Genomic DNA, 26,650 nt, shown 5'->3' on the forward strand with positions numbered 1-26,650 from the left:
CCCTCACCACATATTGAGGGGTATCATTATTTATGACATCACCAATGCTTCTAAGTCCTGTGTTAACATTGTTAAAGTAACAAGGACTATGCAAATGGTTGACATTGAGCTATGTAAATGTGTAAACAATAAAACGATGCTTGAGAATGCCAGCAACTAAGAAATCACCTGAAAGCACTTAAATCATTATGGAGGGGGAACTTTTTATCCCCAACTTAAAAGAAGCTGGTGTACTTTTTGGCTGAACGTCAATCAACACGTGAATTACTAGTGTCATTAATTATCCTGCTGTAGAGATTTAATCCTTCCCACATATGTCATGCGGAAGTCATCTAGCAACTGAAAACAGAGCTGCAATACACCATAGATACATTTTTTCTCGTGTCAGTGATACCGGTAAAGGCCTGTTCATCTCATTATACAATTCCAATCACAGTCACATGTCCACAGTCAGTGCCAAAAGTTAACACACAGGTGAGCGAAGAAAGGAACATCCTAGTGGTGCCTTGAGTCTTCTACAACAGAGGCAAGCAGCCCGTCCATAGCATGCAAGCCACAGAAATCCAGAGTGAAGCACCAGCCACAGCTGCAATTTATTTGTCCTCCACCGTGCAAAACCATATTTAAAAAGAAAATGAACCATAGCAGCAGTGGAATTACTCCCTAAACAACCGTTTTAGTCCTCCTCAAAAACACAATGCATTGCGGCTGTGCACTGTAACACGTCAACACAGATATTCTGGTAAGAACACTTACATGTTAAATAAGCCTTGGAAATGCATTCAGTCTGATCCTGCCGCTGTATATGCGCTCTGCAAGGCTGGGGAAGGGGGTGAGTGGGCCTTGAGCACAGGTGGGCTGAAGCAAGGAGAGACACCCTGAGCGGCCATTAGGAGTGTGCAAGCAACTTAAAAAAACACAAGCAGCCCCAGCCTGAGGAAGTGTGTGCAAAGAGCGGGCTGCGAGAGCAGAGTCTGCTTCCTATTGAAATGAAAAGGAAACCATAGCAGCAGTGGTTACTTCCTAAAGAAAGAAAAAAAACACTTTACTCTCCCTCATAAAAACACACTGCATCGCTGCCCACAGCACTGCCTAGTAACACATTAACCCCGATATTCTGGTACGAATGCTTACATGTTAAATTAGCATTGGAAATGCAATCAGTCTGGTACACGCGTGCTTAGAAGGCTGTGGGGGTGGTCTGCTGAAGCAAGGAAAGGCACCCAGAGTGGCCATTATCTGTATGTAAGCAACAACAAATAACCGGCCAGCGCGCGTCTGGCTACCGATGTGGTTAACAAACTGTAACTTCGCTAATGGAACAACAACGAGCGCACCTCTGGCCAGCGTGCCACCAATGTGGGAATCAGCGTCGCTGCTGAGCAGTGTGCGACTGAAACAAAATAGTGCTTACCGCATACATATCGAGGACAGTGTAACGCAAGCAAGCAAACAATCCAGTCCAGATGGGCCGTCTAAAAGGGAGACAGGATGGTAACAAAGAAGCCTCATTTTCAATCGGAGGCCACCATTTAGCATAAACGATGACGCCAGCCAATGAGAATGATGGGCGGGGATTCAACCCCACTTCTGAAATCTCCTCGATTACAAAAAGCCTCGCAGAGGGAGCAGTGCATACACGCTGCAACGCAGGTCTGCGAGACCTAAAAATTAATGTGTCAGTCTGTAACACAACTGGTGCTCATGTAGAGCACTCTGATACCGTCGAGTCTAGTTTGCGCAATATAAAATTAAATTAAAAAAATGTTTAAGATTTTTGTCACTTACTGATTGATACTTGAAGTGACAGCACTGTCTTCCCAAAGGAGGTGAAAAGGGAAAAGTTTTTTGTTTTTTTTTACACTCACTCCTTCCACTTGCCATGGCATTGCATGCATCTTGCATGCACATGCTTCGGAGTAGGAGCCAGCCCTACCAAGTTTCCCAAATACATGCGTGATATGCTGCTCCAGTCCAAATTTTTAGGTCTCGGCTGGCGTGGGCTGCACACATGCGCAGTCTCGCTGGCGAAATTTAATGACTTTGAGGAACTTTCAGTATCGGGCTTTAAGCCCTGCCCCTCTTTCCCATTGGCTGGCGTCACCGTTTATGCTAAACGGTGCCCAGCCATTGGGAAAGAGCTTTTAGTGACGTGGACTTTTCTCTTTTACAGACGGCCCACTTGGACGGGCTTGTCTGCCTTCCTTCTGGCATAAAAGCTTTCTAATCTTTATGGGGCCATGTGTTTCAAACACATGGCCCCATAAAGACAAGCTTCGGCACGATCCTCTTTCGAATACCTTCTGCCATTTTCACTGCTGCGGCCCGGGGGCCGTGAATGCTTTGTGCTACTTTCACCGCTATGGCCTGCAGTGAATACTTGCTGCCAGTTGCACCACTGCGGCTTTGGAGCCGTGAATACCTTCTGCCAGTTTCACCACTGCGACCCGGGAGCCGTGAAAACTTGCTGCCAGTAGCACCACCGCAGCCCGGGAGCCGTCAATACTGCTTGCAGACTTCACCGCTGCGGGACGGGGGTCGGCACGATCCCTTTTGCCCCAAAAAATCATTGCTACCGCAATCACCGCTGACGTCACCGCAGAGCCGCGCAGGGATTGGCACAAGCGCTCAAGCGCCCCTGGTAACGAAGGGGAGCGTCCAGGAGGAGCCGCGCTGGGATTGGCCCGAGCGACGACACTTCACTCAGCCACTGAGGGATTCCAGGAAGCGCAATGCATGCCCAGCAACCCGACTAGCAGCAGTCGCCTACCCGGAGAGATGCGAGAGACCGCCTTGCTCCAGGTCCGCTCGCTCTCAATCCCTACATGTGGGCCTGTTGGGGGACTGTTTCTGTTCACATCCAGGATGGGAAAGCCATTTTTATTTATTTATTTAATGCATTTTTATGAAGCACGGACTTTACCCGAAGGTGTCAGAGCACTGTACAATAGAACCAGTTACGTTACATGAGAGAACTGTTACAGGAATGGAACAAAACAAAAGTAGCAGGCCATTGAATCAAAACGGCGCTGGCAAACGGAACACAGTCTCAAACACAGCAAGCACAGAATGTACGGGCAAAAATAAGAATATATATGGCAAATTTACAATGACTAAAGAGCTTTCTGGCAAAAAATAGCAGGCCATAGAAACAAAACAATGCAGGTAAAAGGAAAACAATATCAAACGCAGCAAGCACAGAATGTACAAACAAAATAAAAATATAAATGACAAATTTACAATGAATAAAGAACTTCCTGATGGAGTGTGAGAAGGAGGAAATTAGATCTCAAAATGTCTTTGGAAAAGAAGAGATTTGAGGTCCGCTTTTAAGATCTGGATGGAGGTGATGGCACGGAGCATAGGAGGAAGCGAGTTCCAGATTCTCACCGCATTGCCTGAGAACGATTGTGCCATCAGTTTTTCCCTTTTGAAGGAGGGGGGCTCAAGAAGGAACTTTTCCACATTCCGAGAAGGTCTTGAGCCTCCAGACAATTTCAGTTTATTCGCCAGATATCAAGGGGAGGAAGAGTGCAACGCTTTGTGGGTGATGCACGCTGTTTTGTAGATAGCTCTAGCCTCGATGGGAAGCCATCAGAGTGGACAGAATGGGAGTGATGTGGTCACTTCCTTTGGACCCTGAAATGAAGCGAGCTGCTGAGTGGAGGACGGATTTGAGGGGGGAGCGGTGAGATTTGGGAAGGCCAGTTAGAAGAGAGTTACAATAGTTTAGTCTAGAGAGAACTAGTGATTGGACCAAGGTTTTTAGGTCATTTTCCGGGAAGAACGACGAATCCCCTATAGGAGGCGCAGCTGAAAACGTGCAGACTTTGCAATGGAATTGATATGTGGGATTAGGTTGAATCTTTTGTCAAGTATGACACCTAAGGATTTAGCACAGTCCACAATGATGGGTTTACCGTTGAGTACGTTCAACCGATCCATCCAGGATTGAACAGGAGGTGGAGGAGAGAATGCTAGATAAGAGGAGGAATTCCTTTTTGGAGGGATTGAGAATGAGTTGGTGAACTAACATCCAGTTGTGAATAGAGTTGAGAGTGGAGTAGTTGAGTAGTGAGAGATCATGAGGGGAAGACTCCTTGAGGTAGATTTGGGTGCCATCCGCATAGAGACGGTAGAGGATTTCAGATTTGCTTAGGAGGTTCCCTAATGGTTCAAGAAAGTAAAGTTGCTGCCAAGGTTGTGACTTTTAATTGCCCCACAGCTTCTATTAATTCTAAACTTTAGTTTGTCAGTACCGGGGAAATAAATCTAATAAAAGCCGGCTCCATCCAGTCAAATGTAGCAGCCAAGGCTCGTTAAGCCTTTAAACATTTGTGAACTCGATAACCTTGATATTATTCTTTTATTGCCTTTTAATATACATTTTTACATGATTTTATCTTATGCATTTTCGTAACGGTTTTAATTAACCACACACAATAAAGTTTACTACTACTACAATCATGACAAAGGACAAAGGACGCTTTATGCGTGGTTTATAGACAATGGGTCTTTAACAACTGATAAAACAAGCATTGAAAATGCAACAGGTCTCGCCTTTGGTTAAGTTAAAGCCATTTGCTTCGCTAATGGTATTGTATAGCAAAGCAAATGGCTTTAACTTAATAAAAGGCGAGACCTAATGCATTTTCAATGCTTGTTTTACTTTCATACTGGGACATATAGTCTTGTTTATTCGAATATAAAACGGAACTACGAGTCCCAGAATTCAAATACAAAACCTGGACTGGAGCACCACATGACACATGGATCTGGGAAACTTGACAGCTATGAGGAGCAAGTGGCATGTTTCACGGGGATCAATTATCCTTTGTATATTCATGCCAGATGCATGCCATACCATACCCTGACAAGTGGAAGAGCAGGAGTCAAAAAAGTGACTTTCGGGGGGCGTGGCTAGCGGCTGGACATGGCGGCTGCCTAAAAGGCGAGCTCCGGGGATAGAGCTGCCTCTCCGACCATCCGACCACTTATCCGGCCAAAAATAGGTCTCTACTTGGGGGACCCGACGCCCGGGCGGTCCCTGAAACAATACCGCTGGGCGGCAACGGAAGCGGCAAAGTGAAGTTATCACCGGCGACAAGATTGGCCTAACAAGAGACTTCAGACCGGGGACTTGCCTGTGGTTCAAGCTGACCGGAAGTACAGTGGAGCGGGGCGCAACACACCGGAAGCGCCCGACCCCGTTATACAAAGAGGCGGGGAGCGAACTTCGGTGGCATGGCACATGGAAGCGCTGCAGAACACCCGACATGAACTCGGCAAAGACCACTGAGGACACGGACAACAGGCCGGGTCGGGCTGCGGGCTCACTCCGGCGAAGGTGACGACGACGGAGAAGGGTGCGCCGCCACCTTGGTGCAGGACGACCCGTCCCAAGTCACACAGACATATCTCACCGGCAACTACCAGCAGTGATATCCGACGGCGGCAGCAACGCCGCTCAGTGCCAGAAGAGAGCGGAGCTGTTAACGGACCCGTGGAAACACACTATTGTGGAGGCGGTGACCGATACTGCACACGGGCAAGCTGCAGAGGTACGAGGTGCCGGTCTGAGCTGGGCGGTGGTCATGCTACTGGAGTGTGCACATGAGTGATTGGAAGCCTGGCACCCTCTGACGCCGGACGGCCTGATACAGACGGCGTGAGTACTGCGGGGTGGATCCGGGCGCGAGGCCGATCTCCTTCACGTGCGAATGACGCAGTTTATTAGTTCGCAGAGCCACTGAGACCTGGGTGTAGCGCGGCGGCGCGAACAGTTGCCACCTTTTGAGCAGCACTGAGAAACCTGTTTTGTGCCCCAGAACGTGTGGGCGGCTGGCTCGCATTATACCTCTGGAGTGCCATTGCTCACTGGACAAGGCATGGCCGGCAGCCCAGATCGCGGAGTCATGGGACCACCAATGGATGACACCTCGGTTTGAATGGAGAACCTTTAGAAACCAACGAGTGAGTGACAAATATCCTGGCCGGGTGTCCACACGGTGGTGGACGACAGCATTAAGGTGTGGGTGCAGTGGACTACCATTCAGACCAGCACTAAGACAACCGCTCGCACCTATTGCACTGACACATCGCTACAGTGCCTGGAGCCTGGAGTGTAAGCAGATGCAGAACTGGCCATTATGGCAGGAAAAGGCGCGAAAGGTGGTACTACGCAGACCAGAATTGATCGGTTCGCCTGCGATAAGAGCGTATCTTCCCCAGCGGATGGTAAGACGCCGGCGGGCAAAGCGGCAGAGGGCATGACCGGGAAAAAGGCAACGCTGGATGATGTCATGAGAGGCCTGATGCAAGTCCAAGCGACGGTAGGCACGATATCCACCGAAATCACTCTCTTAAGAGCGAACTTCCATAAAATGTCAGAGAAAGTGAGCTCCATGGAGGTGGTTACGAAATCGCTGGTCGAGGATGTATCAGAGCTTCAAATAGCAATGGAGAAGATGTCGGCGGAAAATAAGGTGTTGCGTGAAAGGTTGGATGATCAGGAAGGGCGCTCTCGGAGAAACAACATACGAATCCTAGGAGTTCCGGAGTCGGAAGGCACTAGAGCGATGGACCTATATGTGTAAGAACTAATACAGAAGGAGCTCCAACCTAAGGGCCTCTCCGCCTTCTTCTCTGTTGAGAGAGCGCACCGGGTCCCAGGGGGACAACCGAAGCGGGGTGCAGCCCCGCGTCCGATCCTAGCCAGACTGTTCAATTTTCGGGACAGGGATGCCATCCTGCAGGCGGCGCGTGTGTCACCACCGGTAAAGATTCAAGACTCCACACTAGCCTTTTTCCCAGACTATACGGCGGAGGTGGCCCGCCGTAGAAAGACATTCCTGGATGTGAAAAAAGAACTCCGAAAACGTGAGATTCCCTACTCGATGCTATTCCCGGCCAAGCTGCGTGTAGTGGCGGATAACAAGACCTGGTTTTTTGATAATCCTGAGATAGCCCAAGACTGGCTGGATGGTTGGAGGCTTGCTACCAAACCACGCCGCTCCAATAGACCTAACAGGACTCAAAGAACAGGTGGGCATCGGAATTCCCAGGACTCTAGGCATGACGCGGAAGAACTTTCGCAGTTGAGAGACAGTGTAGACTAAGAAGCCAACGAGGAACAATGACCGCCGGTGATTATGAACATTTTACGATCCCAGCGGTGTGGTTGATGGACTGCCATTGGACGCCGGGCCATGGGGCCCCTGGAGGGAATATGAGGGGCTGCCGTCTCCGGAGAGTCCTTCGCCCCATCGAGCAAGTATAAACTGTATGGGGAAAGGGTTGAGCACTCCGCTTAGTTGGGGAGGCGGGCGGTTAGATGTCCGTGTAGCTGGAGGGCAGGGATGAGGGAGTTGGGGGGGGGGGGTGAATGTTATCTATGTTAGCAAACTGTTTGAACTGTTCGACTCGAAAAGGTTTACTGTGGTACATACACGAGGACACGTGGACAGCTGTACAAAGGGTAGGTCAGAGTAGGTTCAGGGGCTGCTACGCTCCACCACTACAGGATAGTAATGGCAAGTGACAATCGGGATGGTCCGATGGACGGGGGATCTGAGCAAGGGCCAATACCACCTTTACAACTGATAACCTGGAACGTGAGGGGATTGGGTGATAAGATTAAGCGTGGGTTGGTTCTGCAGGCCATCGGGAGGATAGGTCCCACAGTGGTTCTCCTGCAGGAAACACACCTGGTGGGTGCAGCTAGCCGGGCACTAGATAGGCGTGGGTATCAGATGATTGCACACTCTGAGTTTTCCTCAGGGTCTAGGGGTACGGGTATACTGCTGAAGAAATCTTCCCGGTTCATATTGCAATCCACTAAAGTAGACAACCAGGGTCGCTTCGCAGCAGCGCATGGCCAGTGGGAAGGGAAGTCACTGACTCTAGTATCAATTTATATTCCGCCGGCGCTCCACACGGTCGCCCTTCCAGCCTTGGGGAAATTCCTACTGGAGCTCCCAGAAGGCGACCTTATAATAGGAGGAGATTTTAATGCAGTGGTACACAACGTACAGGATAGATTTCCAAACCGCACGTCAAACCCAGCCCCGTCTAGATTCAATGACTTCCTAGTGGCTCAGGGTTTGACAGACCTCTGGAGACAATTCCATCCCGACGACAGACAGTACACATACTATTCCGCAGTCCATGACAGTCTATCACGCATTGATTATTTTCTCGCTTTGGGAGGGGGCCTCCTCACCGTGAGCGACGTGCAAATTAAACCATGGGGCATCTCGGATCACTCACCACTGACACTGACATTATCTAGTCCCGAAATAGCTAGAAGACGAATATACCCAATCTTCCCCGGATACCTCAGGGTGCCGACCATACGTAAAGACTTGAAGAAGGCTACACGATATTATTTTGCGGAAAATGTGGCCTCGGTGACATCGCCGTCGGTCCTTTGGGAGGCCTACAAGACGGTCCTGAGAGGATGGGCAATAGCGTCTGTAACAGGATACAAACGCGCTCAGAGAGAGGAATTGACGAAACTGGACCTCGAACTTGAGCAGGCGCACCTGACACACATGACTGATCCGACTGCCGACACACTACACACACTGCAGCTCTGCCAGCGACTCCATGGCGACCATCTTCGCAGGAAGACGGTAGAGGCCATCACAGCGACGACACACAGAATCTATGATATCGGGGATAAGGCCAGCAAGCTCCTAGCCTGGCTGGATACGAAAAAGGGAGGTGCCAAACATATACTACAGTTGAAAGGCTCTAACGGGGAGGCGGAAACGCGGCCTTCCGTGATAGTTGAAACCCTGGCAGCGCATTTCCAAGACGTATACACCCCTGAGGTGGCCATCACACAGGAGGAGGCGACGGTGGCGCTTCACGGAATACCAACACAGACACTGACGCAGGGGGCACGGGAAGAGCTTGACGCAGATCTGTCGGCGAATGAAATCCAACTAGCCATTCATGCACTGCACGTGGGTAAAGCTGTGGGCCCCAACGGGATCCCGGTGGAGTGGTATAAAACTATATCTGAAGAGATAAGCACACCCTTGTTGGATATGTACAACGAAAGCCTAGCAAAGGGAATTCTGCCCCTTGACCAGCGAGTCGCCACCATTGTGGCAATCCCGAAACCGGGTAAGCCGCCAGATGAGACCTCGTCTTATCGTCCTATCTCCCTCCTCAACGCAGAAGCCAAAATATTGGCGAAACTGCTGGCTACCAGACTGATGCCACACGTGACACACCTGATCCATCCGGATCAGTCGGGTTCATGCCTCACAGCAATATGGCGCATAATCTCCGAAGATTGCATGGAGCGCTGGCAAGGGCACCGTCACTAACGGAACCAACGGCTATTCTGTCGCTGGATGCCAGGATGGCGTTTGACATGGTGGAATGGCACTATCTTTTTGCGGTCTTGGACAGTATGGGCTTCGGCCCAAGATTTATCTCGTGGATTCGACTGCTATATACTGACCCGGTGGCGCATGTGGCGGCAAATGGTCATATCTCCCGCGACATAGCCTTGGCTAGGGGGACGAGACAGGGATATCCGCTCTCACCCTTACTGTTTGCGCTAGCCCTAGAACCACTGGCAGTGGTACTTAGAACATCTCAATTGCTAAGAGGAAAAAGATGGGGGGGATTGGGAAGACAGGGTCTCATATGCGGGCGATATGTTGATCTATATGTCGGAACCCGAGCGGGGGATCCCGATACTGCTGGCACTGTGTGAACGGCATGGTCACACCTCTGGCTACAAAATCAACTGGACCAAATCGGTAATATATACACTTAGCGGCCCCACCCCGGTCCTACCAGCTGACTGTCCCTTGACAGTGGCGACCGACACATTTAAATACCTGGGGATAGCCATCACCCGAGACAGTAAGGTCTTCTATGACCTAAACCTACTACCGCCGCTCACGTGGCTTCAGGCAGACGCAAGACATTGGAAAACGCTCCCGCTGACGTTACTAGGGAGGGCGGCCCTATTTAAAATGAAGGCACTTCCGCGTTTTCTTTATGTGTTAGAAAATACACCGGTATTAGTGCCGCCTTCATACTTTCGTAGAGTGACATCGGCACTGACTGGGCTGCTGTGGGGAGATCGCCCGGCCCGAGTGGCACACGGGAAATTGGTCAGAGATTGGTATAGTGGTGGGATAGCCCTACCAAACGTGCAACTGTATTACTGGGCGGCTCACCTCAAGATTAACCAGTGGCTACATGTGACCCGGCCTATCTGGCAGACAGAGCGCAACTGGGCACACACAATCTTTTAGCCCCGTTATACAACAAGAGCCTGTTGCCACAGCTCATGGGACCCACCAAACACACAGTAGCGATATGGCACAAAGCCCAGGCGAAACTGAAATGGGGAGGTGTCATCACTAAACTCACGCCCCTGTGGGACACTAAGGCCCTGGGGAACTTAAGGCAGAGTAAAGGGTTCACGCAGTGGGATAATATCGGAATATCCACGGTAGGTGACTTATGGACTAGAGACGGAGTAATCCCCTTTGTCCAGCTGCAGCAGCAGTACGACCTGGGAGTTACCGAGACATACCGCTACATACAAGTACGACACGCACTGCTATCGGCAATTGAGGCAGGTACGGATGTACCGGAATCCTCCCCATTGGAGGATCGCCTCTTGACAGACTATATGCAAACAAGCGCCACCTCCCTTACGTATCGGAAATTATTGAATACCATGCCAGATCCACTACAAAAACTGAAGGAGAAGTGGGAGAGTGAAATAGCAGAGATGGACGAAACGGAATGGAACGAGGCCGTGGCCTCCCCAAGGGAAGCCGGTATCTCAGCACGATTTAGGCTAGTGCAATTTAAAATACCGCATAGGGTGTATTATACGAGGACTACACTTCACAAAATCAACAGGGCTGCTCATCCATACTTTCTCAGGGGCTGTGGTGAGGAAGGGACACGATTCCACACACTCTGGGAATGTCCATTGATTGCGGACTACTGGAGGCAAGTATTACGTACGATTTCACAAACTCTTGAGGTCTCACTCACGCCAGATCCACGCATGTGCCTGCTTAATGTATGGGGGCCTAATGATCTGACACGCCAGGGACAACAATGGGCTATTATAGGACTGATGGTGGCCAAGCGTGATATAGCGCAGAAATGGAGGGCGATAGAGGTCCCGACCCGAGCACAGTGGTGTAGGAATGTAGATATGCTCATGGTGATTGAACGATCAGTGTACAAGAAAAGGGCTAATCCTAAGAAATGGAACAAAATATGGCTTCCGTGGAACAGATATCGTGGGGATATATGTGAACCATTATCGGAGGAAGAGACGGACGATTCAGAGGATGAGGAAGATATAGCTTGAACACGGGGCAGGGGACACCAGTCGGGGAGGGTAGGAACAGGGAGAACGGGGGGAGGTTGGTTGGCAGAGAGAACTCCGGGTGGGAAGATGGAGGGGAATAACAGTCAGAACTTACTCGTATGAACCTAGTAATGTACAATTTAACGGTATGAACTGCATAATTAAGCTATCGAGTCACAAGTTGAGTTAAGTTTATAAAATCATAAAAGTAAGACGTACACTGAAACTTTTGGTGCAGGCTGATATGTTGTTTGATGACTGGTACTATGTTGATGCTGACATATAACTTATCCGACGGACTGATGTGCCATGATATACCCAAATGTTTATACAATAGCAGCCGGCCTCCGGGTTGTAAGGAATGCTGTGTAAACTACACGGACATCAATAAAGTCTTCCAAAAAAAAAAAATAGTGACTTTCGCCATCTAAAATCCTTTGGAGCAGACCGTGATGTCACTTCGGGAATCAGTGAGTGGCTTCACAATGCCCAGAAAGCATCACTCCTCCAGGATGGCCGAGCATGCAGAAAAGACGTCGGTCGGGTTAGTAATTACATTGATCCAGGGACGTGTTTGTTATGAGCTTCTACTTTGAGCTCTGAAATGCAATGCTGCCATCTTGTGGCATATTGTAGGCGCGCAGCTGTACAAAAACTATAAAATGGACTACGAATCCGGAAGAAAGGAAGCACCTCCCTTTGCAGATAGATATAGATCGTGGCCAGGGTTGAGGAACCGGGCTTGGGATCTTGAACCTTGCAAGACTCAAAGTCAAGTGGTAGCAAGGGTAGCCAGCTGTACTGGGGCTCCTAACGGGTGTCGCGCAGGCTGGGCGTCTAGCTGCGCGCGTCATGGACACTGAATGCGCACACGGGACGCGGTGCGATAGCTCACTAAGGTGGCTTGCCTCGCAGTTTCCACAGCCGTCTTTTATTTCAGCGTCCACTTCTGTCCGTGGACCAAACTAGTAACTACACGCATGCTGGAGGTCCTTAAAGTTCGCATGGTGCCGCCGCCACCTCCCTCGCTTTTTTTGCTCGGGAACAGCCTAAAACCAAAACATTATTTTGAAATAAGCACTTAACTTTACACACCACGAAAATGAGGACCAAGGGGGGTTTGGGGGGCAGCCGAGCCGCGAGGTCTGCCCCCCGGGCAAATTTGGGAGGGGGAGGGGGGCTAGCCGGACGCGGCCATTTTGGCACTTTGGGCTGCCTGGGAATAGCCCAAAGGCAGCCCAATCTGGCAGGAGGTAGCCCAAAGGCAGCCCAGGTATGTAAGGGCTTGCGACACTCCCCCAGCCACCATTTTAGGTATTACGACCTGGTGGCTGGGGGGAGAGCTTAGGGTTTTTTGTCGTGGGCGCCATCCGCCTGCTGCCTGAAGCGGGCGGATGGATCCCATGGTTAGTGGTAGTCTGCGCGTTTTTGCCTTAGGTAGCCCGTGGGTGTCGGAGTCGGCGCGCCCCCCGCGGTGCGCTTCAGCTCGCCCGCGAAGCGGCAAAGCTGCAGGTGGGTGATAGGGGCCGCGCGGATGTCAGGAGCGCGGCCCCGGTGGGGGCCTCAGGGTTGGGTAGCGTTTAGAGCGGGCGAGGCGCGCTGTCATCGGCGCCTCGCCGCACGGGCCTGTGTCAGCAGTGGGAGGGGCGGGAGGCTCTGGAGGGCTCTGGGGCAGTGAGGAGGCTGTAGGCGGGCTTGGGGTGCGCGGATCGGCGCGTGGCTGCTCGTGTGTGTAGGGGAGTGATGGGGAGGCCCTGCAAGGGGGCGGAGCTTCACGGGGGAAAGCATGTGGAGCTGCGGTGGCTCTGGGGGGGCAGCAGGGGGCGTCTGGAGATACGGTGGGGGGTAGGGAGGGGTCTGGGGATGAAGGCAGCCAGCAAGCTGGAAGGTGGCATTAGTGCCCCTCACCTGTCAGGCAGGGGGACAGGGCTGAAGGGGGGGGCAGGTAGGAAGGCAGGCATGTGGAGTTGGGGGGGGTAGGGGTTAGCAGGGGGGTCAGGAGGGGCCCGTGGGGGGGGGTTTCCCCGGTCTTTTTAGAGTCGGAGGGCTGGGGGGGTTGGATGTGTTCGAGTCTCGGGATATTGGGGTGCAGGGTGCTCAGTGGCAGGGAACCAGCACACCAGAGGTACCTTTTTTACTTGCAGGGTGAGAGCCAGCGCGGGGTGGCGGACTTGGTAGGGCTTGGAACGGCCCGGCGGCACCAAGGAGAAGGGAGGGCTGTGCCTCCCGCGGCAGGCCCGGAGTCGGCGAGGGATCACGGCGCGGCTGGCTCGCGTAGGCCCCGGGCGGGCTCGCTGGCCCCTCCACCCACAGGCCCCCTGCGGCTTGGGGAACAGCAACGGAACGGGAGCACAAGCGCGGAGGACTGTATTGTTTTGGGTGCGAGGTAGGGTGGATGAGGCACTACATGGACATTTGACCGTAGCCAGGCCGCGGAGGCGGCAAAGGGTTAATCTGTGACAACGCCGGTCCGGCTCTTTGTTTACGCCGGTAGGGAAAATGAAACGATGGGGGGTCGATCAATTTTTACCCGCTGGCCAGGTGGGACTGACTGGACATATGCAAACTGCATTTGAACTACTCACTGACGTCGTACAAACTGAACTCCCTGAGCAGGTCACCTCTGGGGAGACATATGAGCCGGTAATGAAGATGCAACGACCAGATGGTGATAACGGCGGTCAAAGTCACGACCGAAGCAACTTGTAAAGGGGGGGTCGGTGCAGGAGCCAGTCCGGGGCCACGGGTGCTTGCAGGGGGTTACGAGGGGAGTGTAGACCAGGGGGTGTGGTTGTTTTCGGGGGGCGGCCACTTTCCGGTCAGCCTGGGAGCGCATGGCGTGGTGTAGAGCGAACGAGGCAAGGAGGTGGTTTGAGGGGCCGTATGGCGGGCCCATTTGGTGGATTGGCCAGGGGTGTGGTGGATGGTGTTTCCCCATTGGGGTGGTTGCATGATGGAGGAAGGGCGGGGTCGCATCCTCTAACATGGGCGTGGCCGGTATGTGGGTCGGTGTACGATGGAGAGGCCACAGGGTCGTCGCAGAGGCAGCCATGGAGTGGTGGTGAAGGCATGACGGGGTGCGCACGTGGTAAGCGTGGCATCGAGTTGGTTTCCGGCTCAGTCCGGTACACCCAGACGACGGGGCCTACTGGGAGTCCAGTTAACGGCCGCTGGGTTGTGGAAGGCAAGACGGGGTGCGCACGTGGTAAGTGTGGCATCGAGTTGGTTTCCGGCTCAGTCCGGTACACCCAGACGACGGGGCCTACTGGGAGTCCAGTTAACGGCCGCTGGGTTGTTGATAAGGCATGGTCATGGGCTGCTTGAGGTTGGGGGCGGGGTCCCAGACTCCACGGACTGCCAGGTGGCTGGACAGGTCTTGGGTGAGCGTGGTTGGGGTATTCCGTTGCTTGTTGTCATTTGGAATTATCTGAGGTCGGGGGATTGTTTAGGGTCGTAGGCTCGGCAGTCGTTCAGGGGTGTATCGGGAGCGTGGACCGTTTTCTCCTTTTGGGGGTTGTTGCGTGGTCTCTCCGATACGATGGTCATCTTGAGGTGGGGAGCGGGGTCCCTGACTGCATGGCCTGCGCGGGGCAAGACGGGGTGCGCACATGGTAAGTGTGGCATAGAGTCGGATTCCGGCTCCTTACAGTGCACCCAGACGACGGGGCCTACTGGGAGTCCAGTTAACGACCGCTGGGTTGCGGATAAAGCATGGTCATGGGCTGCTTGAGGTTGGGGGCGGGGCCCCGGGCTGCCAGGCGGCTGGGCAGGTCTCAGGAGATCATGGTTGTGGTTTTCCGTTACTTGTTGTCAAGGGGAATAATCTTAGGTCAGGTAGAGTGTGTGGGGTTGTAGGCTCGGCAGTCGTTCAGGGGGGTATCGGGAGTGTTGCTGTTTTATCTTTCGGTGGTTGTTGTGAGGTCTCTGCGATAATAGGGTCATGGGCTGCGTGAGGTTGGGTGCGGGGCCCCTGACTCCACGGACTGCCAGGTGGCTGGACAGGTCTCAGGAGAGCATGGAGGTCCTTGGGGGTGCCATGGGCACCGGAAAGGACAGTGGGGCCGGGCACGGCACTGTCCATTTTGGGTATTGAGCTGGACTCAGCGGCGATGGAGGCCCCCCTTTTTCACAGTTGAAAGGTAGCATGTGGGGGGCTGCTGAGGTGAGGGAGAAGACGGCGGGACCGGGCTGGCGCGTTCAATTGTTGGGTACGGAGCGGGACTCTGGGTCGAGGGAGGCCCATTTATTGAGGGAAGGGTAGCAGCGGAGTGGGGCGGCTGGTGTGGTGGCAATGCACACAGTGGAAATGTTGGGCATTCAGGTGCTGTTGGGACACGTTGGAGTTGCGGGTTGAGGCCTTTGGGTATGGAGCGGGACCCGGACGAAGGCGGCATGCTTACCAGGGGAACACTGCAGCAGAGGTGGTGGACGGCGAACGTTGGCTCGCACTAGTTCCAGATGGGGGCAGAAGCGCACGGGGCAAGGGGGCGTCAGGTGCTTGGGAAGATGGTCCTCTGGGTGTTAACGACGATATGGGCACAGTTGGGGGCTGGTGTGAGGCGCGATGTGGGGTGAGGGTCAGGGGTGTGGAATTTATTGGAATATCTACTTGCCCAGGGGGCTAGTTGCTTCACGAATATACTAGTCCGGTTTTCAAAATCCGCTGGCCACTTTTTGGTGCCATGTGGTGCTGCCACTAAGTGTTATGGTGATTTCGATATATGAGCTCTTCTATAGCCGCTCCGATTATGCCAGGGCACATATCATAGTAGGGTTTGCCTAATAGTACCATTTTCGGCTGCCTCGCGTCCGCTTCTCCACATGGGGGACTCAAGATGCTGGTGAGCGGTAGTCCGGGCTGGGAATGCCCTCTTGCGTCTGGGCACACCGGCTAACTTGCAGGTTTTGGGGTTGTCAACAACTCTTCTCTATTTTTTCCATAAGGAGACATGTTGGAACTTTACGATGGAGGGTGGCATACGTAAACCTTTCGCAGGGTACAAGGTAGGGGGAGGGACAAGGTACTTTTACACATGCAGGTTTGCACATGAGCACATATACACTTGCATTTTGTTCAGGCTAAAAGGCAGTTCACGTATATTTTGGGGTAGTACAAGTCCTTGCCCTGCTAATGTAAAGTCTGGTAAATTCACGAAAGCCATATACCAAGAGGCATTTTTGAAACTTTAACGATTGGGCGCCTAAGCGGTCGGGCATTGATCAGGACCTTTTGTGTTTATTAAAATTCCCTCTCTCTGGGGCGGCCGGCTTCAATGGAGTGACAGCATTTGGTCTTTCACAAGGAGCATATCGGTACGCAAAGTGTTTTTGTTCGGGGCCAGTACATATATGGCAGGGTGTGCCTCTTTTGGGATCAAACACACTTTGGCTTTGCCACTGTTTGTGGTAAGGGGGAGGGTCCGGCAGCTCTCTCATCAATAAAATTTGACAAAAGCCAGGCCGGAACAAGTCATAGCATTGTCGGCACAGGACAGCTGGCCACCGTTGTCAGGCCTCCTGGCTTTGCCAGGGCTGTGTATTTTTCTGGCCCATAGTCTTATGGAACGGGTCCAGATATGTTTCCAATGCGAATGTTTAAGGAATTACTAGCTTGCATTTATCACATTTTGCTAAGAGGATGCTGCATGGAGCTGGTAATTGAAATGACAGTAGTTTAGCAAACGTTATTTCCCTATTTTCAAGGTTTTAGTCACAATTTATAGGGGAAGCAAAGGAACATTCATATAGCTTTCAAGCGTAGGCGAATACTTGCATGTAATCGGGGAGCATTTGGTGAGCATCGTGCATAGCCTCATGTTGCTACACTTTGGAACTGTGCGTATGCAATACATACTGGAACCACGGTCAGCTTGGCGGTCAGCACGTACACTTACGTAGAGCGCTCTCCCGAATAATACGGGCTGGCAAGTAAGGAACCATAAATACGAGTTTGGACTGCATTGACGCAGGCATACACGCATATTCACTACACTACTGGCGGTAGCCTTTCCTGATCCTTAATGTGGTACTGCAAACTGGCGGTAACGGGTTTGGTGCACGGGGGGGTTGGTCCTACTTGTCGCGAGGACAAAGGCACATGAAAGTTTGGGGCATTTGACCCCAAACAATAAGCCCTGGGCGGGGGCTTGGGATTCCACACCCCTGGGGGTGCAGCGGTCTTTTCTCTTTCAAGTTTGGGTCGGTTCTGCGGTCGGGACAGGTTCATCTACATTGGGGGGATGTTTTGTGGTCAAGAGGGGCGGAGTTTGGGCTGCAGGCTATGCGACGGGAATTGGCGGAGTTGCTGGGCAGGATGTGTGGCGTTTAGACGGAGTGGTACCGCGGGGGCGTGTGGAGGGGCAGTTCTGCCGCAGGCGGTGGACAAAGCGCAGAGACATTGCAGGGTAATGGGGCGCTTGTTGTCGGCATTTGGGTTTCCGTGGGACATGGTGCACGGAATTCAGGTATGATGCGCTGGAATTGGGTCGAGGGGATGGGGTTCCTCTCTATGGAAGGGATGGCCTGGTATCTGTTTGAGCTTCGGGAGGTGTTGGCCGGTTTGTTGGGCGACTAGGCATTGGGGGAGGTCCCGCCTGCGGTAACTTGGGGGGGGCAGGGGAAGGGGGAGGCGGTGTAATCGCCTAACCTCCACCTTCCCCTGGGTGGCGGAGTTGTTTTGGATGTTGGCCAAGTTTGGCTGGAGTTCGGTATTTTGTCGTTGAGTTGGGGAGCGGGAGCAGGGAAAGGGTAACCAGTTTGGGGGGTTACATTAGAGGGTAGTGGTTACTGTTGCAAGAACAGATAGGAATGGAGGTCTTGGGAGGTTTTTGGAGTAGGAGGGATGGGAGAAAATTGGATACCAAGGAGGGAATGATTTATATATTGCTATGTTATAGGGTGGGGGATTTGAACATGTGGGGATCGTAGGGGTGGGGGGGGGATAAACAAAAGGGGGTCAGGTAACTCGATGTTCAGAGAGGTGTTTAGTTTTGTAAGGCGGTGAGCCAGTTTTAATATATATGTGATGTGCACCTGTTTCAATAAAGCGGCCTTTTACACACAAAATGGTAGTCGGTCGTGCTTGCCACCCCTCACTCCCTCCCAAGGGGGGTTTGGGGGGCAGCCGAGCCGCGAGGTCTGCCCCCCGGGCAAATTTGGGAGGGGGAGGGGGGCTAGCCGGACGCGGCCATTTTGGCACTTTGGGCTGCCTGGGAATAGCCCAAAGGCAGCCCAATCTGGCAGGAGGTAGCCCAAAGGCAGCCCAGGTATGTAAGGGCTTGCGACACTCCCCCAGCCACCATTTTAGGTATTACGACCTGGTGGCTGGGGGGAGAGCTTAGGGTTTTTTGTCCCCGCCCACCCTCCCTGTTTCTTGGAGTTTTGGGGAGGCGTTTTTTGGGGGGGGGGGTTTGTTTTGGGTGTTAGGAGGCGGTATTGGGCCAGGTGCACTGGGGGAAGATATTTGTACTTTGTCGCTTGGAACAGGTGCAGGCGGAGTTGTTTTGGATGTTGGCCAAGTTTGGCTGGAGTTCGGTATTTTGTCGTTGAGTTGGGGAGCGGGAGCAGGGAAAGGGTAACCAGTTTGGGGGGTTACATTAGAGGGTAGTGGTTACTGTTGCAAGAACAGATAGGAATGGAGGTCTTGGGAGGTTTTTGGAGTAGGAGGGATGGGAGAAAATTGGATACCAAGGAGGGAATGATTTATATATTGCTATGTTATAGGGTGGGGGATTTGAACATGTGGGGATCGTAGGGGTGGGGGGGGGATAAACAAAAGGGGGTCAGGTAACTCGATGTTCAGAGAGGTGTTTAGTTTTGTAAGGCGGTGAGCCAGTTTTAATATATATGTGATGTGCACCTGTTTCAATAAAGCGGCCTTTTACACACAAAATGGTAGTCGGTCGTGCTTGCCACCCCTCACTCCCTCCCAATTGCACCTGGTGATACACTTTCTTTATATCATACATTCCTTCCACTGGTGATTCGACTGTTTGGGCACGTCTGGGCTTTGGAACAGGGGCGTAGGAGATGTAGTGTTGGGGAGGGCCCTAGGCCCGCATGGTAGCTAGCAGCAATGACCTGACACAGACACCAGTTAGGGGTAGTGGGAATGGCCACGAGCACGTGCGCTCGGCCCCTTTTATTGCCAGCGTCATGTGACACCATGACGTCTGTGGTGGGTGGGTGTAAAGTGTAATACAGACACTCTTGAACACTAGACCGTGTTCAGGCTAGGACACTACATCCCTCCCATTTTTTAATCGCAAAGACCCACATACGGAAATCAACCTGTGGAAAAACAAACTGTATCAGGATGCAGTAAAGTGTTCAACTTCCGCTGAGTCCCTTTTATCCGCCGCTGCTTGGCATCACAGATAGTGTTCAATCTGCTGCGGGGAACGTCAGTTCACAGTGGCACCGGTGTGGGGGTGCTCGATGGAACCAGTCTATTTACGACTCTGCGACAAGATTGTCCTCACAGTCCTTCTTTTGCTCACTTCCATTGCGACGGGTGCAGTTAGAGTTCTTGTGGTTCGCCGGGAAATGATGCACGATTTCCGGTCTTGGCCTTAGCTTCATTTGTAGTCTGTGTCCGACTTGGCAAAAAGGCAGATCCGTTGCAAGGCATCCCTCTCACTAGGATGACCCCTCTCGTCGGTGTTCCCCTGCCACGGGATATCCTTGAGGTCCTCTTTCTCGGATTTGCGCTGGGCTGGATGTGTCCACATCAGTTGTTCCTGCGCCGCCGTCAGTGGGGGTATGGAAGAGACGATGTGTCTCACCTCAGATTCCGCAGCCTCGTCCCAAGGTAGCTGTTGGTTTCTGTCTATGCTTGCGATGTCTTCGCCCTCCCCGGACCTTTCGGATGGGCGTCGGAGGACCGTCTCTCGTCGCGGGGACTGCGTCCCGGAGGCCTCTGCCCCTGAGTCACCACGGCTGGCATGTGTCCAGTGTCCGTGTGACCCCAAAGGTGGATGTCACCAACGGTCTCGCTTGCTCCTTTCCGCAGATCCTGGGTGTGCGGAAACATCGTCTGTCAGCTGGTCTTCTTTGCCACTGGTGTTCTTCCGGCCTCGTGTTCCTCGCACCGTTGTCCTGGCACTTGTCACCTTACTTCTCTTCGGGAGTGAGTGGTCTTCGTCTTCCTGCACTCCTCTCTCGTTCCTTAGTTGTTTCCCTGTGAGGACGTTGCTTCGCACTGACTTCTCCTTCTACTCTTAATTGTGGCAACAGGCCACATGGATATGCTTCCTTCCTTTTCACGGTGGCAGACGTGCCACTCAGATCTCTCCTTTTCTTCCTTCCTTTTCATAGTGGCAGACGTGCCACTCAGATCTCATCATTTCTTTCTTCCTTTTTGCAGTGGCAGACGTGCCACTCAGATCTCATCATTTCTTTCTTCCTTTTTCGCAGTGGCAGACGTGCCACCCGGATCTCTTCTTTTCTTCCTCCTGCTTCGCGACATCACTTGGACCGATCTAGTGTCTTCTCTCCTGACCTGGGTCCTCCATGCAGTGCGCGCACTCTGCATGTGTACCCCTGGTCTTGTCCCCGTCGGGGACACTTTCTCCTTCTTCCTCAGCGGCCAGAGTTGGTGTCGCGAACCTTCTTTTCTTGATGCTGTCTTTTCTTGATGCTTGTTGGTGACGTTCGGGGGTCCATGTTTGTAGACCTCTTCATGGTTGAACGTCCTGGACCGGTTGGTGGTCCACTTCTGCCGATGCCTGGCAGGTTGCTTTTGGTCGTCCTGTCGGACTTTGCGCTACAACAGTTCCTGGGGGACCCGTTGTGGGTCAGCACTTGATGGGCGATCATTCTGCGGATCGGCTCCTGGGAGGCGCCATGGATCTGTCGCGGGTCGGCACTTGATGGGCGATCGTTCTGCGGATCGGCTCCTTGGAGGCGCCATGTCGTGGGGTCGTCCGCGAAGATTGTTCTGCGCGATGGCGCTGCATGCATTCTTCTTTCTGCTTGCGGTGGCTGTGCGTCGCCACGTGGCGCGTTGTTTGCGCACTTACTGTTCAGGGTTCTGGGACACCTGTTGCGTGACGTTGGGTACTTGCTGCTTTGGCTGTCGTCAGGTACTTGATGCTTTGGACCGTTGGCGGGAGTAGTTGATGCTGCGGTGAGCGCCTGTGGCCACAAGGCGTCGCTGCTCTCTCCGTCCTTTGATCGCGGCAGTCGTTTCCCTGGACGTTCTTCCAGTGCTTGGCAGTCGTTTCCTCCAGACGTCAGTGCTTGGATGCTTTGTGAGGCATTGGTGCCTTTTCCCACGTCGCGTTGGAAGTGGCAGCCGCCGACTCCTTGCTGGTGTGTGTGGGTGTCACTTGCGCTGTTGCGCAGTTACTTGCTGCGTGAGGTTGGATGCTTTCTTGCTGCGGGAGTTTAGATGCTTTCGTTGGGGGCGCTACACAGTCTGTCGCTTCTTCGCTGCTGCTGATTAAGCTGGTGTTGTGCAATGCTTGTTTTAGTACTGGTGGATGTAGGTGCACTTTTGCTTTTGGCCACCGGGTGGCAGTGTTGCTGGATTTGGTAGCAGCATGTCTTGTCTTCCCCTGATGTGCACTCTATTGTCACAGTGCACAGGGGGCTGGGGCTGCTGCTGGGAACTTGTTTCAAACTACCCTCCCGGTGAGTCTCTTTCTTTTTCCCTTTTTTTTTGGGGCAGAAATGCACAGGCGCCTCACAGTTGGTTGATGGCTGCAGAGGGGCACATGTTCAGGTTCTTGCCGGGTGCACCGGCACTTTGCTTTTAGCGGTGGGGGCACCTGGGAGTGCTTGAGTGCTTGTGCTAGCAAGGGAGGCACTGCTGGGGGTTTTGCTAGCAATGTGTGGTGTGCTGAGCGGGTAGGCTCCGCTTCAGCCGTCCTTTGGCGGATGCGTGGCGCCAGTTCCCGGGCACAGAAAACGGCAGTCACCTTTCCCTCTGTCCTCCCTGCGGCGGCGTCTCGCAGTCCTTGCGCGGGGGGGGGGGGTAATGCTGATGCTTACTTCAGGCAGGGAGGGAGCGCGTCGCTCCTGTTACTCCTCCTTGGGCGGGGGGCGCTTGAAGCAGGCCGCGGGTAGGCTCCGCCGGCCCTGCTGTTTTAAATGCCGATGGTGCTCTACTCTTCGGTCTCCCGCCGCAGCAGCTTCACTTTGCTCACGCTGCGCGGCGGGGACCTGCCATGCTTGTTGTAGGCCGCGGGTGGGCTCCGTTGGTTCTGCAGTATGCTTCGTCACTGGGGTGCCGCCGGCAGGCCGCGGGTGGGCTCCGCTGGCCTAATGAGTCGTTCTTCGAGGTGTCACTACCGGCGGGCCACGGGTGGGCTCCGCTGGCCCGGATCACATTGCGAGGGGGGTCGGGAGGCGGTTAGCTACTCCGCTCCCTCCCCCTCGTTGTTTCTGGTGATTGCGGGTCCGGCCGCACTGTTTGCCACGCGTCTTCAGTCTCTGTGCCCCGCCGCTTCTAAGCACACACGCGGAGGGGACGACTCGGCAGGCCGCGGGTAGGCTCCGCTGGCACTGCTTATTGATGGGCACAGTTCATGGCGGGCACTGCGCCCCTGGGGCTCACCTTCGGCCGGCGGGCCAGATGCTCCGTCGCGGTCGCGGCGGGTGGGCTCCGCCCGGCCCGTGCACCTCTCCGGTGGGGGTCTTCAGCCTCGCGGCCGTCGCAGGTGGGCTCTGGGCGGTCCGCTGTTGCTTGGTGGCACTCGGTGGTGGCGGTCGACGCGGGTGGGCTCCGGTCGGCTTGCTGTGGGGCGCCGACGTGCCTACCGGCTTCACGGCGCGTTGCGCCTCGCCACAGGGGATGCCCTCTAGGCGGGCAGCTCTCTTCCCCTTTTTCTTCTTGATCAGCCGAGGGTAGTGGCACGCATGGGCTGCACTACCGGCCTCGTCGCCAGTGTAGTGTTGGGGAGGGCCCTAGGCCCGCATGGTAGCTAGCAGCAATGACCTGACACAGACACCAGTTAGGGGTAGTGGGAATGGCCACGAGCACGTGCGCTCGGCCCCTTTTATTGCCAGCGTCATGTGACACCATGACGTCTGTGTTGGGTGGGTGTAAAGTGTAATACAGACACTCTTGAACACTAGACCGTGTTCAGGCTAGGACACTACAGGAGACACTAAAATTCTGGGGGGGACAGGGACAACCTTGTGAACTTCCCAGTGACACTATACAAATCACCGCCCGTTAAACAAATACAAACGCATACTTTCGAAGTGAAATATCAAGAAAAGCAGGCATGTGAGGGTGAGTGAGGGGGGTGTGAGGGGGGTGTGAGGGTGAGTGAGAGTGAGGGGTGTGAGGGTGAGGAGGGGGGTGAGGGTGTGAGGGGGTGAGGGTGGGTGAGTTAGGGTGAGTTAGGGTGAGTTAGGGTGAGTGAGGGTGAGTGAGGGTGAGTGAGGGTGAGAGGTGTTGAAGGTGAGGGGGGTATGGGGGTGAGGGTGAGTGAGGGGGTGTGAGGGTGAGGAGGTGTGTGAGGATGAGGGTGAGAGGGTGTGAGGGTGAGGGTGTAGGGGTCTGAGGGTGTAGGGGTCTGAGGGTGAGGGTGTAGGGGTCTGAGGGTGAGGGTGTAGGGGTCTGAGGGTGAGGGTGTGGGGGTGTAATAGGTCTCGCATTAGGAAAGTTTGAGCTATTGGTATTGTAAATTACAAATTTTGTATTTGTTTTGTTTTTGAAAATAGCAAAATTAATTGCTGTGTCATTTACAATGCCAATAGTTATAACTTTCGCAAATGTGACACCTATAGCATTTGTAATGCAATATGTGTTGTATTTATGTGGCTTACATGTATTGATATTACAAATGACAATGGCTTTTAATTTTTTTTCCAATAATTAATACTTACATAAATGTTATTGTAATTCATATTGGCAATAGCTTAAAGTTTTGTAAATAACTTTCGTGAAGATTATGTTCAGTGTATTTAATTGTGACGAAAATCCAAGAACAGAAGTGAAATATTAACATCTTTTTGTTACATTTGTAATAAAGCTTGAAACATTGCGAAAACATATTTGAACCAGGTGTTGTTAAATGGTTGCACATATTGATACTGTGGTGGCACTGAGTGGTGTTGTGCTGGCGAACGAGTGATGCTGTGGCGTTCAGTGATGCTGTGGTAACGCATAGTGATGTTGTGGTGCCCCTGAGTGATGCGGAGTGATGCTGTATGCTATGCTATGTTTTGTTTTGCTATCCTATGTTTTGTTTTGTTATGCTATGCTATGCTTTGCTATCCTATGCTTTGAATTGTTATGCTATCCTATGCTATGCTTTGAATTGTTATGCTATGCTGTGTTATGCTATGCTGTTTTTTTATGCTATGCTATGTTTTGCTATCCCATGCTTTGAATTGTTATGCTATGCTGTGTTTTGTTATGCTATGCTATGCTATGCTTTGTTATGCTATGCTATGTTTTGCTATCCTATGCTTTGAATTGTTATGCTATGCTATGCTGTGTTTTGTTATGCTATGCTATGTTTTGTTATGCTATGCTTTGCTATCCCATGCTTTGAATTGTTATGCTATGCTGTGTTTTGTTATGCTATGTTTTGTTATGCTATGCTATGCTTTGCTATGCTATGCTTTGTTATGCTATGTTTTGTTATGCTATGTTTTGTTGTCTTTTTCTATGCTATACTTTGTTTTGCTATGCTATGGTTTGTTGTGTTTGGTATGCTATGTTTTGCTATGCTATTATATGTTTTGTTGTTTTTTGTTAAGCTATGCTGTTTTGTTGTGTTTTGCTATGTTGTGTTATGCTATGTGTTGTTGTGTTTTGTTATGCTATGTTTTGTTATGTAATGCTATGTTTTGTTATGCTATGCTATGTTATCCTATGCTTTCTTATGCTATGCTATGTTTTGTTATGCTATGCTATGCTTTGCTATCCCATGCTTTGAATTGTTATGCTATGCTGTGTTTTGTTATGCTATGCTATGTTTTGTTATGCTTTGCTAAGCTTTGTTTTGTTATGCTATGTTGTGTTATGCTATGCTATGTTTTGTTGTGTTTTGTTATGCAATGCTATGTTTTGCTATGCTTTGCAATGCTATGTTTTGTTATGTATGCTACATTTTGTTGTGTTTTGTTATGCTATGTTTTGTTGTGTTTTGCTGTTTTGTTATGTTTTGTTATGCTATGCTATGTTTTGTTCTGCTATGTTTTGTTGTGTTTTGTTATGCTATGCTATGTTTTGTTATACTATGCTATATTTTGTTTTGCTATGCTTTGTTATGTTATGCTATGCTTTGTTTTGTTATGCTATGTTTTGTTATGCTATGCTTTGTTGTGTTTTGCTATGCTATGTTGTGTTTTGTTATGCTATGTTTTGTTTTGCTAGCCTATGCTTTGTTTTGTTATGCTATGCTATGTTATGCTATCCTATGCTTTTCTTTTGTTATGCTATGCTATGCTGTTTTGTTATGCTATGCTCATGAGGGTGTGTGAGTGTGTGTAAGGGTGAGTGAGTGTGAGGGTGGGTGAGGGGGTGTGAGGGTGAGGGGGTGTGAGGGTGAGGAGGTGTGAGGGTGTGTGAGGGTCAGGGTGTGTGAGTGTGGGTGGGTGAGGGTGTGTGAGGGTGAAGGTGGGTGAGGGGTGTGAGGGTGTGTGAGGATGAGGGGGTGTGAGGGGGAGGGGGTGTGAGGGGGAGGGAGGGTGAGTGAGGGTGTGTGAGGGTGAGGGGGTGTGAGTGTGAGTGAGGGTGTGTGAGAGTGAGGGGGTGAGGGTGAGGATGAGGGGGTGTGAGGGTGAGTGAGGGGGGGTGAGTGAGAGTGAGGGGGTGTGAGGGTGAGGAGGTGTATGAGGGTGAGGGGGGTGGGTGAGGGTGTGTGGGGGTGTGAGGGGGTGAGGGTGAGTGAGGGTGAGAGGGTGTTGAAGGTGAGGGGGGTGAGGGTGTGAGGGTGAGTGAGGGGTGTGAGGGTGAGGAGGTGTGTGAGGATGAGGGTGAGAGGGTGTGAGGGTGTGAGGGTGTGAGGGTGTAGGGGTCTGAGGGTGAGGGTGTAAGGGAGTGAGGGTGGGAGGATGAGTGAGGGTTGTGAGGGTGAGGGTGGGTGAGGGTGTGGGGGTGTGAGGGGGTGTGAGGGTGAGGGTGGGTGAGGGTGTGTGAGGGTGAGTGAGGGTGAGGGTGTGTGAGGGTGAGGGTGTGTGAGTGAGGGTGGGTGAGGAGGGTGAGGGTGTGTGAGGATGGGTGAGGGGGTGTGAGGATGAGGGGGTGTGAGGGTGTGTGAGGGGGAGGGGTGTGAGGGGGAGGGGTGTGAGGGTGTGTGAGGGGGAGGGGTGTGAGGGTGTGTG

Source organism: Lissotriton helveticus, chromosome 8, assembly GCF_964261635.1.
Source record: "Lissotriton helveticus chromosome 8, aLisHel1.1, whole genome shotgun sequence".
Lineage (NCBI taxonomy): Eukaryota > Metazoa > Chordata > Amphibia > Caudata > Salamandridae > Lissotriton > Lissotriton helveticus.